General features: G+C 33.6%; 1 protein-coding gene across 2 annotated transcripts in view; it reads left to right on the forward strand.

The window, feature by feature from the left end:
• The window catches only part of LOC126881647 (plasmanylethanolamine desaturase), a 749,932-nt gene that overhangs the window by 555,188 nt on the left and 175,161 nt on the right, over positions 1 to 19,583 (forward strand). The window lies entirely within an intron of this gene.

The raw sequence follows: 19,583 nt of genomic DNA on the forward strand, positions 1-19,583 counted from the left end.
TTGTAACTTGGTATGTATGTTTAGGTTTTCAAATTTTTCCTCAATATTATCTTTGACGTACTCTACTAAATTAACATAATTTTTTGTTTCATTATTGAAAAATTTACAATTAGAAAGATTATTTTTTAGGTGATCATATTGCATATTTAAGTTATCATACTCTTCTAAAAGTGGATTTAAGTTATAGTAATGGACAAAAGTGTGGCTAGATTTTTGAAGTTTGGCAGGTCCCAATTTGATTGGTAATATGCCTAGATTATGGGTAACATCTTTTATTTGGATTGCTGCGCATCCGATTGCGAGGTACCTGAAAATTTGTAAGGTTTTCTTTTAGGTCGTTTAACATTAGAAAAATGAATATTTTCGGCAGTATTTTTATGTCTAGTTTTTATTTTCGCGGTTTTTCTTTCTTTATTAATTTTACTTATTTCTTCAGCTTGGTATTTATTTTTTGTTTTACTTTGATATTGCTTATTACGAACAAATACTTTAGTAGGGATTGTTTCGGGCAATTCTTCTCGATTTTCGTTAGCTTTAGAGATTACTTTTTCTTTTACGTTTTGCAAGGATTTATTGATATTAGAATAAAGTATTTTCATTTTTTCTTTATGGTTTGAAATATAATTATTTAAAATTTGTTGCTCGATATTGATATCAAAAGGAGAATTACTATCTATATGTCCCGTAATCAACTCATGTGGTTTCATTTTTGTTACTGAATGGATGCTGTTATTATAAGCTAGTAAAGCGTAATTTATTTTTTGTTCAATATGGTCATTTTTGTACTCTTTTTGATTATTTAGTAGTCTAATATGTTCGATTATGGTTGAATGGAATCTCTCAGCAATTCCATTAGATTCTGGATGTTGAGAGCTTATAAAATGTACTTTTACTTTATGTAGCTCTAAAAGTTCTTTGACAACTGAATTTTTTAATTCGGTCCCATTATCAGATATTATTTGCTCTGGTATGCAGTGATGAGTAAAATATCGAATTAATGCATTTGCTACTTCGATACCTTGAGCTGAATTTATTTTATATAATTGACCATATTTAGAAAAAGAATCTATTATAGTTAAAAATTTTGTTTTTTCTAATGTGACTGAATCTAGGTGAACAATTTGGAAGGGTCTAGTTGCAGTAGGTGTTATATTAAATAAGGGTTTGATAGGTCTCCTATCGTATTTTGTTAATTGGCAAATTTCACAATCGTTTATATAAGTTTGGATAGATGCTCTTTGATTCGGCCAATAATATAAGGCTTTTATTCTATTTTCTGTTTCATCTACTCCTCTGTGGTTCTGTTTTCCTTCGTGATAATTTTTTATTATTTCTTCAATTTCGTTTGGTGGGATATCGATTAACTTCTTGGTGCATTTAATAAGGTTTATTTGCGAATTTTTGAAATATTTTTGTACAACGTTACTAAAAGTTTCGTATATAGGATCTTCGAAGTACAGATGATATTTAACTTTAGGTATTATATAGTCTTTTACAAATTTAACTATGTCACGTTCAGTGTCATTTTTTGAAAATTGTACGAGAGTTCTTTGTTTTTTATCGTAAAGTTTTATAATAGATGGTTCTGCTGGTTCGTAATTAACTTGAGAAATGATAATTTGATTCATTCCAGTGTTTACTGATCTTTCTGATATGGGTATACCTGTGATGGGATTTTCTTCATTTGTGTGGATTGTAGCACCGTCATTTTCATTGATATCTTCTTCATTTTGGCCATTTATTGTTTCGTCAGGTTCAACAATCAAAGACTCTGAGTCGACGTTATGTGGGGTACCTAATAAAGTTTCATCAAAATTTTCTACATAATCTAAGAAGTCTTGATTTGTTTCAGGTTCTATGTCATGAGTTTCGTTTGCGTTTAATCGTATTCTTGATAGACAATCGCTATTTGTGTTTAGAGCACCTTTTTTATATACAATCTCATAATCATATTCTTCGAGTTTTAATCTCCAGCGAACTAATTTTGAGCTGGGATCTTTTAATGAAAATAGCCATTGAAGAGGCTTGTGATCTGTCACGAGAGTCACGCGACGTCCAAAAATATAGGGTCGGAAATACTTAACTGCCCAGACTATAGCTAGGAGTTCTTTTTCAATGGTAGAGTAGTTTATTTCTGAATCATTCAGTGTTCTACTCGCGTAGGCAATTGGGAGATCAGAACCAATTTTTCCTTGACTTAAAACTGCACCTATTGCATAGTTACTTGCATCTGTTGTCAGATTAAATGGTTTAGTAAAATCAGGATATTGCAGAATTGGTTCATTTGTAAGAAGATCTTTACAGATATTAAAACACTGTACATAGTCTTCGTCTTTAATATTTATTTCATTATCTTTTTTTAGTCGCAATGTTAAGGGTTTTGTAATTTTTGAAAAATCTTTAATAAATTTTCGATAATATCCTAATAATCCGAGGAAGCCTTTTAACTGTTTGGTAGTAGCAGGTATTGGGAAATTTTTAATAGCCTTTATTTTATCCGGATTGGGCTTTACTCCTTCTGGAGTGACAATATGACCTAAGTAAGCCACTTCTTTCTTTAAAAATTCGGATTTGTCCAACTGTATTTTAAAGTTAGATTCACGTAGTCTCTGAAATACTTCTCTTAAATTTGTAATATGTTCTTGCAGGCTAGTGCTAAATATAATAATATCATCTAGGTAGACAAGGCATTTTTCGTTTTGTATGCCTCTTAGTATGTTATCCATTACTCTCTGGAATGTAGCTGGGGCATTTCTAAGTCCAAATGGCATTCTAAGAAACTCATAGTGACCATTTTCGGTGTTAAAAGCGGTTTTTGGGATATCTTCTTCTGCCATTTCTATTTGATGGAACCCAGAAGCCAAGTCTAGCGTGGTAAAGTACTGACAACGCCCTAATTTGTCTAAGAGGTCAGTGATATTTGGAAGGGGGTATCTATCTCCTAAAGTAATAGCATTTAAACGTCGATAATCGACTACAACACGAAATTTACGTTTATTGGAGGCATCAAGTTTTTTGGGGACAACCCAGATAGGCGAGGACCAGGCAGAATTGCTATGTCGGATAATATTTTGATCTAACATGCCCTGAATTTGATTTTGGACTTCTTTACGATATATTTCCGGATATCTATATGATTTAGAATATACTGGAATCTCATTAGAAGTTTTTATACTATGCTTAATTTTATTGGTGAAAGACAATTGGTTGCCCTCAATATGAAAAATGTCCGAAAATTCTCTTATCAGCTTTAAAATTGAATTCCGCTCTTCGGTATTCATATGTTCCGTGCGGATTTTAGAAATATCAAATTTGAATTTTTCGGCATAAATAGAATTAAGATTAGGATGATTTATTTGTTCGTATTCATCGAACTTTTCAACTTCTATTGGTGAAGTTAAATCAACTTTAAAATGTGACTCTGATGAGTTAGTAATAGTGCATAAAGCTTCTTTATTAACAACTTTAGTAAGACATTGGGGAATTTCTAATTTCCCTATTTTTCTATAAGGTACGATAACGTCACCATTTTCTATATTTTTTATATTTAATTTAATTACTTGTTCGGAACGTGGAGACACTACTATACAATTCGTGCTCCCAGCGCTCGGACTATAATAGTTAATTTTAATTGAAGAACAAGGTGTTCTTAATAAATTATTTACTAAATCGATATTTGCTTGTAATAGTTTTAAATTATCTAATCCTAATAAGCAATCAAAATGATCATGAAACTTAAAAATATGATAAGTTAATTTTATTGGCTTTTTATGCCTAAATATAGAGGAAGAAGGAATTACGGTACAGAAATTTTCCTTAGTAGTTCCAAGAGCAGTGGAAATTTGAAATGGTTTTTTAAATATTGAATTTTTAAAATATTTTTCACCTATTTTTGGTGTAATAAAAGATTTAGTGCTCCCAGTATCTATAAGGACCTTTAAATTATGCTCAGGGAAAATTATGTACGGCAATTCACATTCTTTGTTAGTTAAGTTTAATAATTCTACATGCTCTGGTTTTCTTCCGAGGCTATCTCTTCTAAAAAAGGTTCTTGGGATGAACTTTCAGGACAGTCTGTATTATCTATGTTATGCAGTTCTTCCGGAATAATATTTTGGCTTGCGAAATTATTGGGGTTACGGAAACGAGTCCTATTTTGGAAGTTTTGTGATGGTCTGAAAGTATTATTGGTTGTGATAGTCATTGGAGTAGGGTTTGAGAATTTTCTGTTTGGATTTGGCTGGAATACATTGGAGTTTCGATTAAAATTCCTACTTGTACTAGGATTATTTTGGAAATAATTATTTTGATTATTTTGTCTCATATTTTGAGGATTCGGTTGGGGATTCGGAGGATCCATAGTATTTCTCTGTATTGGAAATTGATTCCTTGGTTGATATTGAGTTTGGGGTTGATATTGAATTTGGGGTTGATAATTATTTTGTTGGTTTTGTCGGAAATTGGATTTTGGTCTAGACGAATAATTGTTATTTTGATAAGATTTGTGATTTTTGCTTTGAGAAGAATTATTTTGGTCGGGGTATATCTGAAAATCATTTGTGAGGATGCCTAATGCAGAATTTAAATCTGGAGGATTCTTTGTACGCATTAAGGTACCAAGAGGTTCTTTTAACCCACGTAACAAAACTCTTAATGCTAAATTTCGGAAGAAGCTACCAAGAATATTAATTTCAGCAGCATGTTCAGTTTTTGAGGTCAAGACAGATATTTGAAGATTTAATAATTTTTGTATTCGGTTATAAAAATCAAATGGGGATTCATTATTGCCTTGTTTCAAATCTGAAATTTCTATGTTTAAAGTATAAATATCTCTTTTGTCTGAATAAGAATTAATTAAAGCATTTTTTAAATCTTGCCAAGTTCTAAGATTACAAGAAGAAATATTAACTGCGGCTTCGCCTTTTATTTTTGCAATTATGCTTGACATCAAATATTCATTTTGAAAATCATTCACATCTGTAGCATTATAAAATTTGGTTACAAGTTTTTCGGAAATTTCTAAAAATCTAGGAAGTAACGTATGATTTCCTTCAAAATCTGGAATCATATCTAAGTATTCTTTCTTTAGTTGAGGAACTTGTGGAACAGCCATTTTAAATTTATTATTTAATTCTAGTATTTTCGAAAAACTTATATTATTTTTATTAAAAGGTAAATTAGCTAAATTAGTTAAATTTGAGTCAGAATCTGTATCTGAGTTACTACTGTCTGAATAATCAGAATCTAGTGTTAAATTAGGCTCTCTATATGACATTAAACACTTACAGTAATGTAGCGATCTTGTCCATGGAACTGCTTCGGAACTGGGTCGAGACACTCACAATATTCGCTTGAAAGTCTCTCCGGTACGAATCTTCTCGTCAGGTTACTCAATTCGCCCAACTGGAATTCACTTCACGAAAACTGTTCGAATAGTCAAAAAATCGTAAAAACGAACCGAGAGTTATATTCGCTAACGCCCGTTTGACTATCCTACTGACTGCGCCAGAAATATAAAATCTTTCCGAAAGTCCCTTTTTAAAAAATATTTATTTAACACAAGAAAGTAGTCTTTACAGTTTGAAAGCAAAATCTGAACTAAACAATTATAATTCTAAACTAAGAAATGAAAATGTAACATTTTGATAACTATGAACGTATGATGTCTTCGTCAGCGTTTCTCTGGTTCAGGGACTTACTCTTCTCACGGTCATTACCGTGTTCTAGCTGATGTTGCGGAATGTGGGTCGTTAACTTATATATACATCCTACTATCAATTTGGCATCGATACATTATGCATTTACCATCGATTTGGCATCGTCTTGCAAAGTGGCATCTGTATATCGATGCCACTTTACACTACCTTAATAACTTTATTCCTGTACTTGCTACCAGAAGTCTAATCAGCTCGGTAGTTAGAGATTTGATTCCTTGATGTTACTTTAATATATCAGCTTTCCTTGTTTACCTCTTACTAAGTTATATAAGTTTATTCCATAAAATGTTTGAGTCCAAAATGATCGTACAGTGAAAATATTATATACATTTAGTTCAGTGTTTTACCGTTTTGTCGCTGCCGTTATATACATGAAAACGTATATCCCACTTTCATTATCAATCATTTTGGCATCAGAAATTTGGCATCACTGTTGAATACAATATTATTCACAACGAAAAATAGACAATTTGAGAATGTATATATTATTTTCATAAAGAAATCAGTCTGGCATCATGTTTTATTGTTTTCACCCAATTTTGAAAAAATGTGAAAACTTTGTATTATCCACGTCCGTCTGTCCGTCTGTCTGTAACCACAACTCCTCCGTCAATATACCAGCTAGAATGACAAATGAGGTATCAAATGAAAGCTGATAATCCAAGGATGGCACTAAAGGTGAGATATTTGACCTTGGCGGTCTGTCCGTCGGTCTTTACGACCGCGAATATAACTCCTCCATCATTATACCAGGTAGAATGACAAATGAGGTGTCAAATGAAAGCATATAATCCAAGGATGGTACTAACGGTGAGATATTTGACCTAGGCTGTCTTTCCGTCGGTCCCTCCGACCGCAAATATAACTCCTCCGTCATTATACCAGGTAGAATGACAAATGAGGTGTCAAAAGAAAGCTTATAATACAAGGATGGTACTAAAGGTGAGATATTTGACTTAGGCTGTCTGTGACTCGGTCCCTCCGACCGCGAATATAACTTATCCGTCATTATACCAGGTAGAATGACAAATGAGGTGTCAAATGAAATCTGATAATCCTAGGATGGTACTAAAGGTGAGATATTTGACCTAGGCTGTCTTTCCGTCGGTCCCTCCGACCGCGAATATAACTCCTCCGTCATTATACCAGGTAGAATGACAAATGAGGTGTCAAAAGAAAGCTTATAATACAAGGATGGTACTAAAGGTGAGATATTTAACTTAGGCGATCTGTGCGCCGGTCCCTCCGACCGCCAATATAACTCCTCCATCATTATACCAGGTAGAATGACAAATGAGGTGTCAAATGAAAGCTTATATTCCAAGGATGGTAATAAAGGTGAGATATTTGACCTAGGCTGTCTTTCCGACGGTCCGTACGACCGGGAATATAACTCCTCCGTCATTATACCATGTAGAATGAGAAATGAGGTGTCAAATGAAGGCTGATATTCCAAGGATGGTACTAAAGGTGAGATATTTGACCTACATGGTCTGTCCGTCGGTCCGTCCGACCGCGAGTATAACTCCTCAATCATTATACCAGGTAGAATGATAAATAAGGTGTCAAATGAAAGCTTATAATCCAAGGATGGTACTAAAGGTGAGATATTTGGCCTAGGCAATCTTTCTGTCGGTCCGTACGACCGCGAATATAACTTCTCCGTCATTATACCAGGTAGAATGACAAATGAGGTGTCAAATGAAAGCTTATATTCCAAGGATGGTACTAAAGGTGAATATTTGACCCAGGCTGTCTTTCCGTCGGTCCGTACGACCGCGCATATAACCCCTCCGTCGTTATACCAGGTAGAATGACAAATGAGGTGTCAAATGAAAGCTGATAATCCAATGATAGTACTACAGGTGAGCGATTTGACCTAGGCTGTCTTTCCGCCGGTCCGTACGACCGCGACTATAACTTCTGCGTCTTTATACCAAGTAGAATGACAAATGAGGTGTCAAATGAAAGCTGATAATCCAATGATGGTACTACAGGTGAGCGATTTGACCTAAGCTGTCTTTCCGCCGGTCCGTACGACCGCGACTATAACTTCTGCGTCTTTATACCAAGTAGAATGATAAATAAGGTGTCAAATGAAAGCTTATAATCCAAGGATGGTACTAAAAGTGAGATATTTGGCCTAGACAATCTTTCTGTCGGTCCGTACGACCGCGAATATAACTTCTCCGTCATTATACCAGGTAGAATGACAAATAAGGTGTCAAATGTAAGCTGGTAATACAAGGATGGTACTAAAGGTGAGATATTTGACCTAGGCGGTCTGTCGGTGGGTCCGTCCGACCGCGAATGTAACTCCTCTATCATTATACCAGCTATAATAAAAAATGAGGTGTCAAATGAAAGCTTATAATCCAAGGATGGTACTAAAGGTGAGATATTTGAGCTGGGTACTCTTTCTGTCGGTCCGTACGACCGCCAATATAACTCCTCCGCCATTATACCGGGTAGAATGACAAATGAGGTGTCAAATAAAAGCTTGTGGGTGAAAACCTAGGACTTACGAAGTCCAATTTAAAAATAGGGCATATCAGAGATATGCCTTAGACATCATAGAAGACAATGACACAGAAAAATCAAACAAGCAATATGTCAAAAGGGCCTTAGTTATGTATCTTCGGTCCTGTTGGTCCAATCGTGATGTATAGCACCTCAAATGATAGGATTTGACAAACAGAATACAATGAGAGAAAAATCAAATACAACCTCATGTCAAAAGGGCCTTAGTCGCGTATCTTCGTTCCTATAAGACCAATCGTGACGTACGGCATCTCAAATAATAGGACTTGACAAATAAAATACAATGACACAGAAAAATCAAATACAGCAACAAGTCAAAAGGGCCCTAGTTATGTATATCTAGTCCTATTGGTCCAATTGTGACGTACAGCAGCTCAAATGGTAGGGTTTAATGAACAGAATACAATGACACAGAAAAATCAAATACAGCAATATGTCAAAAGGGCCTTATTTACGTATCTTCGCTCCTATTGGTCCAATCGTGGCGTACAGCACCTAAAATAACTGGATTTGACTAATATAATACAATGACGTATGAAAATCAATTACAGTATCATGTCAAAAGGGCCTTAGTCTTGTATCTACGGTTCTATTGGTTCAATCGTGACGTACAGCGTCTGAAATGATGGGATTTAACTGGCAGAATAAGATGGTGTAGACAAATGAAAATGACGGCATGTAATAACACTTTAAAATTGTAGAAATAAAATGGATTAACACACATGGTATGACATATTAGGTGAGAGTATTTAACAAATAGAATACGATTACATACGTCCAGTTTTTGACAAGCGACTTCTCTACATATGATAAACGCGAAAGGGCCCCAACGTTCACTGCTCGACATAGGCCTCCCGTTCACTGCATATACCCACTGCTTTCTGACGCTGTGACTTGAGAGGATAGGATTTAACGAATAGAACGACAAAGAAGACTAAACAAGGCAGCTCACGGGAAAAACACAACTCTCCGTTTTATACTCTACAGGGAAGCATCAAATATTCAACGTAAGAATATATTAGAGTATAACGGTATGATAAATCTTTTTCTTCTTTTTTTCATTTAGTGCATTCCGTACGTTTTTTAAACATAATCAGGAGAAGTTGTTGAATTTCTGAAGTCTATAAAAGAATTTCTTAACAAACCTTTTTTTAATTGTGTTATGGATTATTTTTAAGAATGTGTTTAAAAGGCAGTTCGCAGGCTTATTGTTCAATGGTCTTATCACTTTCAAGCGCCTGTCTTTTTTGTAGGACTATTAATTGTTACTTGTGATTTCAACCATTCTAGCGGGGCAATGCCTTTTCTATAACTGAAATGAATATTGTTATCCATTTAATTTTTTTCCTCAATTAATTGAATGCCTCCTACTGGTGTTTGGTCTAAGCTTACCGCTTTTCCCCATTTAAGCTAAACTGCTCGTCAAAAGTTAGGGATATAGAAAATTATGCTCATTTTCATAGCTAATTTTTTCGAGAACAGATTAACGGATTCCACTATTTTTTTTTAATATTTTAGATTTTTCTTTAGTATTTACACAGTTGTGCAAAGGTTTACACAAACTTCTTTTTTGTACTTATACCGAGTGGTAGGTATAAGTACAGAAAAGAAGTTTGAGTAAACCTCTTGATAGGTATTAGTTACGTATCTTCACTCCCATTGGTCCCAACGTGTCGTACGGCGGCTCAAATCATTGGAATCAGCCAACAGAATACAATGACTAGGGAGCGGATTTATATGCGATCAATTTTGATGAAATATTCGCATATATATGCGGTAAAAAATTACGAAATATGCGCAAGATATGCACAAAAATTCAAAAAATGCGCATTTCGGGAAACCACAAATTTTCTGTCTTATTTAGTAATCTTATTTATTATTTTTCAAATAAAATCATTTTTTATATATGCAATTTATTCACAGTTTTTACAAAAACTGCTACCAATAGTTACCTATTTAAAATAAAACAACAATATCACTATAAATATATCTTCGATTATAATTCACTACAATGTGTTTTTCCAAATTCTTTACGAGGAAACATATTCTTTGATCAGACAAAATATTTTTATAACTTGAAAAACTCCTTTCAACATCGATAATTGGTGCGTATTTAAAATAACTTGTTAATTTCCGTTAGAAAATCGTAAAACTTTGGCTAAAGGTGTAAATTCTCTTAACAATAGAGGATTTAAAAAATCACCAGAATTATAGGTAGGTACCTACCCTAATAGCACAAGGACGCCCAATGGACGTCCTTCACGGACTTTAGGGACGTCCATTGGACGTCCGTTTTCGTCCGAGGAACGTCCTTTATACGTCCTATTTTGGTCCAAATGTCGCGCTACCGAACGTCTATTGGACGTCCATCTAATGTCCGAGGGGACATATATTGGATCTTAATCGGACGTAAATTGGACCTTAATCGGACGTCCTAGGGGACGTAAATTGGACCCTAATCGGACGTAAATTGGACCTTAATCGGACGTAAATTGAACCTTAATCGGACGTAAATTGGACCTTAATCGGACGTAAATTGAACCTTAATTGGACGTAAATTGGACTTTAATCGGACGTAAATTGGACCTTAATCGGACGTAAATGGGACCTTAATTGGACGTAAATTGGACCTTAATCGGAGTAAATTGGATCTTAATCGGACGTCTTAGGGGACGTGAATTGGACCTTAACAGGACGTCCAATTTTGGTCCAAATTCCACGTTGCCAAACGCCCAATGGAGGTCCACCTAACGTCCGAAGGGACGTTCGGTGGACGTCAATTGGGCCTTCATAGGACGTCCCAGTTTGGTCCAATGTATTGCTGCCGATCATCCATCTAACGTCCTGGGAGGACGTTCGGTGGACGTCTAGAGACGATATTTATACCTGTGGAGAATGTATTGTGGGAAATAAAAAATATATTTTTTAAGGAACTTATATTACATCTTATATTAATTTACAATTATTGGATATTAGATTATTTACATTAAATTATAATTACATTTCTCCAAGAAATTAACGCACCACCTTAAAAATGGGCCATTTTTGATGTCTCGAATTTCCTAAAGCCATTGTCCCATCTAAGTGATTTTTTTAATAATATTATAGCCTAGGCTATATGGGCTACCTCCATAAGCTTGTCATGCACGGGGAGCTATACTGTAATAATATTATATCACATCGCTGAGGGAACTCTACATTACATATACTTTTCGAATCAAAACTTTTATTCTCTTAATATTATTACTTAAAAAATATATACTACATTCGTCTCGCTAAACTCGAAAAATAACTTATAAACCATAAAAATCTCCAAAAATATAAATGACATAAATGAGAATTGGCACAATTATTATTATGGTTTTAAGTTGATTTTTCGGATTTAACTACAATATTATGCAAAAAATTATGTTATATCGCAGATTTAAAATGGGTTTATCTCGAAAACAGTTATATTAAGTTTAGCGAGATGATTGTAGTACACTTTTTTTAAGTAAAAATATTAAGAGAATAAAAGTAGACTGGTACGCAGTCTGATTTTTGCATAAGAGTTTAATGAAATGGTAACAAATCAATTGGAAGTTCTGTCCGACAAAATACATGGAACGTTTTCGGTAGTCTGATGTTCCAAGTTTTTAACCTGTTCCACAATTAAAACTTCCCCGGTTCCAGTATTCCCGTACATCAAAGTTTGTCCGACTAGACACCGTGAAGCTATTAACAAATTTTCAGCTTGCTGTTAATCAACTTTTTTTATTACGCGGGATCCAGGTCTATAAATGAATACAATAAATAAGTAGGTAGGTACATATTATACACTTATTTATACGAGTACAATTAATAGTAGAGCTGGTTTTTGGGATGTTACAAGCAGCATTTGCATTTCCACAGAGATACTTATGACAGAAATAATAAAATACCGAGACGGACTATTATTATAATAATTTACAATAGGACCCGACGCGACGGCCGACGCTATAGGGACAGGTAAAATTTATGACTGAACAATGCACCGAGCATCGATACAAGCAATATGTACCGGTCGAAGGTTATTTTTTATTGTGCCAAATGGACGTATATAGTACCTACCTTTAAAAATCGAATACACAAATTAAAAGATATTTAACAACCATAAAGATTTGTCAAACTCTATCACCGACTTCATGAAAACAAGTATTACTACATTCTTTGATGGTTTTTGCTGTAAATTTTAAAGGATTGACATGAAATTTGGCATACGCATAGCTAACATGCCAAAGAAAAAAAGTGATATTGTGCCAATGTGTGCTATTGCCCTGGGGTGAGTTTCACTCTTTCTCTGGGGTGAAAAACGTTCAAAATAAGTCCGGACTTCGATAAACTGATTAATATTAAGCAACCTTTATTCCATACTTACAAAGTATGTGTACTTACAAATTAGTATGTGAATTTGGGGGGTGAGTTTCACCCCGAGGAGGGGTGATATACAAAATATAGATAGATACACAAAAGATATACAAAAATGTTTCAAAACATCGAAAAAATGTGGTAAAATGCAAATATACATATCATATTATGATAAAATTGCGATTTTGGCGATTTGCCTTTTTGGATAGAATGATGATGATGTTGATTAGGATAAAACTGCGAAGAATTTTTTTATCGAAATATAGTAAAAAATATGAAAAATATACCAAAAAGCTTGAAAAAATATGTAAGTATGTAAGGAAAAACATAAATAATTAAATAAACTTTTGACAACACAACACAAAAGTTTGAAACACTCACTATTTGGATTGGTTGTCCTGGCTTGTGATTTTCTTCTTTGCAGATGACGCTCACGGATCGATGTCAATGTCCAACGGACGTCCGAGCACGGACGTCCAATGGACGTCCAAAGGACGTTCATATTTATTCAACACGTAAGTACGTCCAACGTCGGACGTCCGAAGGACGTTCATTTATAGTCCATCCGCATTAGGACTAAAACTGGACCTATTTTGGGCACACGTACGCTCAACTTCAAAAAGATGCTCTCAATATTCATCTGTAGTAAGGATACATTGATAAAAATTATATTTTTGCTTATTAGAATTAACCACCAAACTTCTATCATCTTGGTAACGGGAATAATAAAACATTATAAAGTCCACTTTACATCAACAATAATTGAACAAGAAATTGACGACAAGTTATTCAAGGTCAAATTTGGCTTATACAAAACACAATTCTACTTCCAATTTTGCCGTGAATAAACAGAAAATAAAGAAATTTGACAAAATAAAACATATCCAATTGTTCTATTTCATCAAATTCCTTCATTTTCTTTTACAAATCATACATTTTGTACTCGTCAAATTTGGCCTTGAATAACTTAGTCAATTTCTTGTTCAATTTATTGTTGATGTAGAGTGGACATAACGAATAATTTACCGATCAGATTTTCACACTTTACATAAAAACAAAAACATGTATTAGATATTAAACTACATATACAGTTTTGAATTAAATATGATTTATAATCTTTTCCATTTAAACTATTTTATTAACATAATTAAGTTAATATTTTATTAAATAATTTTGCTGTTTAATCCCCTTATTGGTAGAATATGTCCAATATGGACGATTGGAAAAGGTCCGTATTTCGTCCGAGTACGGACGTCCAAAGGACGTTTATATTTATTCCACCCTAAGGACGTCCAATACCGGACGTCCGAAGGACGTACATATTTAGTCCACCCGAAGGACGTCCAACGCCGGACGTCCAAAGGACGTACATATTTAGTCCACCTGAAGGACGTCCAACGCCGGACGTCCAAAGGACGTACATATTTAGTACACCCGAAGTACGTCCAGCGTCGGACGTCCAAAGGACGTCCGTTTATGGTCCATGGACGTTAGGACCAAAAATTGACCTATTTTGGACGTCCAAAGAACGTCGTGTGCTATTAGGGTATTAAATATAACAAAAGTATATAAAATTCGGATTTCCGGGTAAAACATCCTTCGTCATTTTAACATCCTACAATCATTTCATAACGGCGGCGTATTATCCTATAAGTACTTTGTGTAGAGATCGTTTATTTTCTAAGAAAAAATGAAAGGCGGTTAATGAGCTGTCTCTCTTGGTTCTCGAATTAATACAGACCACAGCCTGTGCGTGGAAATATTTTGTCGAATTAAAAAATTTAAATTTTGTTTTGGACTAATGAAATAAAACATTTTAGTAGTTCCAAAATGACACAAAATCTAGGCATCGGATAAAAAAGTTTATTTGAAGAAAGTGTATTTTTTTGTTCTTCTTAATGGCGGTACAGGCTCGTTTTTTTAATATTGTATTTAATTACAGAATAATTTTCAAATATTACCTAATATATTTTTCAAATTGGGCTCTGTACCGCCATTCTTTATTATATTACGGATACGTGTGCCAAATATCTTGAAAAAATATTCAAAATTACAGCCGCAATCTTGGAACGCGTTTTGGCTACCTGTTGATCGCTACTGTATCACCTTAAACAATTTTTTAAACAAATTCACAAAAATAATTTTTTCATTACGAACGATTTTTTAGATAAGTTGGGTTATTCTGAGCAAAAAAGGTATCTTGAGATTTTTCTCTAAAATTGATTTTTGTCGAGTTATATGGCCATTTTCGCATTTTTCAGGTTTTAAATCGCGTATAACTCGACAACAATCAATTTTAGAGAAAATTGACAAGAGACCTTTTTTGTTCAGAATGTCCAAAATTATCTAAAAAAAATTGTTCAAAGTGAAAAAATTATTTTTGTGGATTTGTTTAAAAAATTGTTTAAACAATTTTTCGACCACGGCACCTTGTGAATATGTTATAAGGACCTCTTTTTGAGTAAGTTTGTGCAAAAAAATCGAATCGGAATAATTTCACTAACAGGGGCGACGATAAATCCGGGACTATAGCGCTAATTATTAATAATTAAAAATAACAGCTTTGTAATAAAATAATGACAAAAATCTCTTAAGGACCTTGAAGCAAGGGTTTGAAACTTGATCTGCTCACTTTTTAATTTCATAATAATAACTTTTAATCGAGTTATTAAGACTTAAAAATGGCCATTTTCGCATTTTTCAAATTTTTAATCGCATATAACTCGACAATAATCAATTTTAAACAAAAATGGCAAGACACCTTTTTTGCCCAGAATGACACAAGTTATCTAAAAAAAATTGTTCGAAATGAAAAAATTGTTTTTGCGAATTTGTTTCAAAAAAATTTTTTAAACAATTTTTCGACCAATGCACCGCCCGGCACCCTTTGGATATGTTATAAGGACCTCTTTTTGAGTAAGTTTGTGCAAAAAAATCGAATCGGAATAATTTCGCTAGCGGGGGCGACGATACTGCCCGGTCTACTTTTGATGCTGATGGTGATAGAATAGATACTTTTTATATAACAAAAATAAAACTTTTTTTAAACTCTTTAAAAAATTTGTGGCGGGTTTTCCCCGAAAAGTGCGTTATTTTTTGGACATTTTACGTTGAACTAGTCGATTTGGAATTTGACGAATAAGAACCAACTTTTGATTAGCTCCAACTCTGTTTTTATTGTGTGTCCAGACTTCATACATACATCATTTTTTTTACTGTTTTATAAGCTTTATATTTGCTAGGAATAGTTTTTCGATCAAATACTTACTTTTTGATTTATTTGCGAAAAACCATCTAAAAACAAAAGTTACAAGGAATTTAATTAGTTTATCCACTTACGGACTTATTTGGACCTATATTTTTTCACACTCGAGAAGGGGGTGGTACTCATCCCCAGAAAAAAAGCACACACTGGCACTCTGATGTTCATTTCGCGAAATATCGCAGGGTTCGTATTTAAAATTTTTAATTTACTCCTCACCCCTTTCCGTGGGGGTTCGTTTTTGGTATCATTCGATAGACTTTTGAAAAATATTGAACACGCATTTTTTAGTTTTTCGATCTGACGTTCATTTCGCGAAATATTCGCTTTTTTGTGAAACTTTGTGACTCGCCCATCATTTCTTCAGATTTGGGAACACTTAATAATCGGAGGGGGCCAAGTCAGGAGAGTAAGCCGCATGAGAAAGTAATTAGAACCCCAACTCGAATTTTTGCTACTGTCACAACGCTCTTGTGAGTCGATGTATTGTCTTAGGTCTTGAGAACACTTTTTTCTTCTGCTTATGGAGTCGTTTTTCATTCATCACATACCGGAACTCATCACATAAATTTTGAAGACCCTGACATCAAAACTGTATTAAATTATATGTGATCTAAGTAAGTTAATGAAAAGTCAGAATAGATAGAGTAGAACACTTATAAAAAAAATTGTAACAAGCAATTGGACATCGTAAGTTCTAATTTTTCACAAAAAGTGACCGGAAGTTGAACCGGCAGTCGATATTTGAACCCTTCGTGTAACTTTTTGTCAGCTGATATGACGGATGAATTTTGTTCACCTACAGATATGGACGAACAGACAGGCATGAAACCGGAAGTATGTATTTGTTCTGGTCTTTCTTAGTCGTGTTGACCAATAGTTTGTACTATTTCGACGAATTTAAAACAGTACTTTCGGTTGCAACTCTGGAACAGGCAGTCCGAGGTCAAACTTCTCACATGTAATATCATATTTTGGTTATAGGCTTTCATTTGACACCTTATTTGTCATTCTTTCTGTCCTACTAATAGACGAGTTGTGTTTATTGACGGACAGACATGGATAATTCTAGGTTTTCACATTTAATGATAAAAACAATAATTATACAATTCAGTTAACCTGACTATATCATTGTGATAATGACTTCTTATCTAAAAGTGACAACGGCAATAATTGCCGTTGTAATAATTATTATTCCATTCACTCACGATAAAATATCGCAAAACCTCCAGATTTTAAAGAACCGCTTGGATTGACATAAAATTTGGCACACACGTAGCTAAAATGCCAAAGAAAAAAGTGAGATTATGCCGATATGTTCTCTTGTCCTGGATGTGACTTTCACCCCTTCTTGGAGGTGAAAAAACATACGTGCAAAATAAGTCCGGAAGTGGATAAACTGACTAATTCTAATTCTAAGCAAATTTTGTTCTATAACAGTTTTAGGTCAATACTTTTCGAGGTATGTGCGAGTGAATATGTTTATTTTTCATAGAAAAACACGTTTTGGACGGATTTTCGCAAATAACTCAAAAAGTAAGTATGTACATATTTTATCGAAGAAAATATTCCTAGCAATAATATAGCTTATGAAAAAGAGGTGTCAGTATAAGGTCTGTAGACCCAGTAGAAGCAGGGTTGCAGCTAATGAAAAATAGGTTCTTATTCGTCAAATACCAAATCGAATATTTCAACGTAAAATAACCAAAAAAATAAAGCACTTTTCGGGAAACACTCATCATAACTCTTTTAAAGTGTTTAAAAAAAAATTTTTTTTGGTGTTTTTAAAACAGTTTCTAGCGTGAAAAGTAAGCAAGTTACGCTGAAAATAAAATCGTTCCCTTTTTTTTGGCAAAAGAAAGTCATGAAAATTAATTGTTACCGCTTCACACGTTACTTTAGATAAATGTATTGTTTATACAGGGTGTCTCCGAAAATAGTGCGTTCCTTTAAGGTGTGGATATAATACACAATTTAGAACAAAAAGGTGTTGTAACATTTTTTCCTAAAGTTAACCGTTTCAACAAAAATTACGTTGTTCTCCATAAGAGTAAATTTTTATTTTCATAAATTTATATGACCTGGCAACATGGCGTAGAAGAACCTGTGACTGTGAAATTTAATCTAATGGGACCCCTTGTTTATTTACTAATTGAGTATCAATTTGCATATCAAAATGTATTTTCGTTTTTTGGTCAAACGGCTGAATTTAGAATAAAATGTTATAAGACTTTTTTGCTCTACATTGTGCTTTCTATCTATACCTTTAAGGAACGCACTATTTTCGGGGAAACCCTGTATATGATCTGTAAGTTGCATTGGTTCAAAATGCTTATTTTTGAAAGGGGTTTTGTTGAAAGGCCTCGAACGAATCACTAGTCACGAGTATGTATATGCAAATTTTGAACAGCCATATCTTAACCAATTTTTGTCTTCCAGAAAATCAAAAAATTCCAAATATTTAAAAAAGCAACACCTACATTTTTTACTCTTTAAGATATTTGGTATCACTAATAATTTTTAAGTTATTTTGACAAAAGTCTTTTTTCAAAATTAAAGATTTAAAAAAATTTACTTTAAAACCAAATTTTTCCACAAATAAGCACTTTGAACTGATGAAACTTACAAACACAAACAATACATAAAGTTACTTGTGAAGTGGTAACGATTAATTCCATTTGGGCTGTTAATTAGAGGGAGTTTTTAGAATATTTTTAACCAAAAAAAAAGGAACAACTGTATTTTGAGCGTAACCTGCTTACTCTTGCTGCTGGAAACTTAAAAAAAAAATAAAAATAAACGTTTTCTTAAACACTTTAAGAAAGTTGTAATAAGTTTTCCCAGAAAAGTGTTTCATTTTTTTTATTTCACGTTAAAATATTCGATTTGGAATTTGAGATATAAGAGCTTATTTTTCACTATAGTCTGTTTTTAAACAAGAGGAGTCATTCAAATTTCCCGCGCCGTACACCTTGTTTGTAATTGGTACAACCTCAGGCAATTTTACTCATATCAAATTTTGACACTATTGGCATTTCATAGGTTAGTTTATTTATTTTATCAGCAATTTTTGTATTTTCTGCGTTCTTCCTTTTATTTTTAGATTTTTAGTCAAGATTACCGTCAAAGGCCGATATGATCAACCAAAAAAGAAGATTTATCTGATGATATTTCTAGTGACTTTCTTGGGTGTGAATCTGCCATTTAGTTTACCTACTCCTCTTGGTTTTAAAACAAAGCTTAGCAATAACTCTGCTTCTACTGGGTCTACAGACCTGACACATATACCATTTTTTCACTTTTTTATAAGCTATATTTACTATTTGCTAATTTTTTTTCAATAAAGTACCTACTTTTTGAGTTATTTGCGAAAAACCGTATAAAAACGTTTTTTTTTTGTTGAAAAATGAACATATTCACTCGCAAATATCTCTAAAAGTATTGACTTAGTGAAAAACGCTATAAAATAGAAGTTGCTTAGAATTAGTCAGTTTATCCAATTCCGGACTTATTTGAACGTATTTGTTTTCATACCCTATAACCGACGAAACTCACCTCCAGATCAAAAGCACATATCGGCACAATATCACTTTTTTTCTTTAACATATTAGCTATAGGTACGTGTCCCAAATTTTATGTCAAACCAAGCGTTTCTTCAAAATTCTGACCAAAAACCC

Source organism: Diabrotica virgifera, chromosome 1 (genome assembly GCF_917563875.1).
Source record: "Diabrotica virgifera virgifera chromosome 1, PGI_DIABVI_V3a".
Lineage (NCBI taxonomy): Eukaryota > Metazoa > Arthropoda > Insecta > Coleoptera > Chrysomelidae > Diabrotica > Diabrotica virgifera.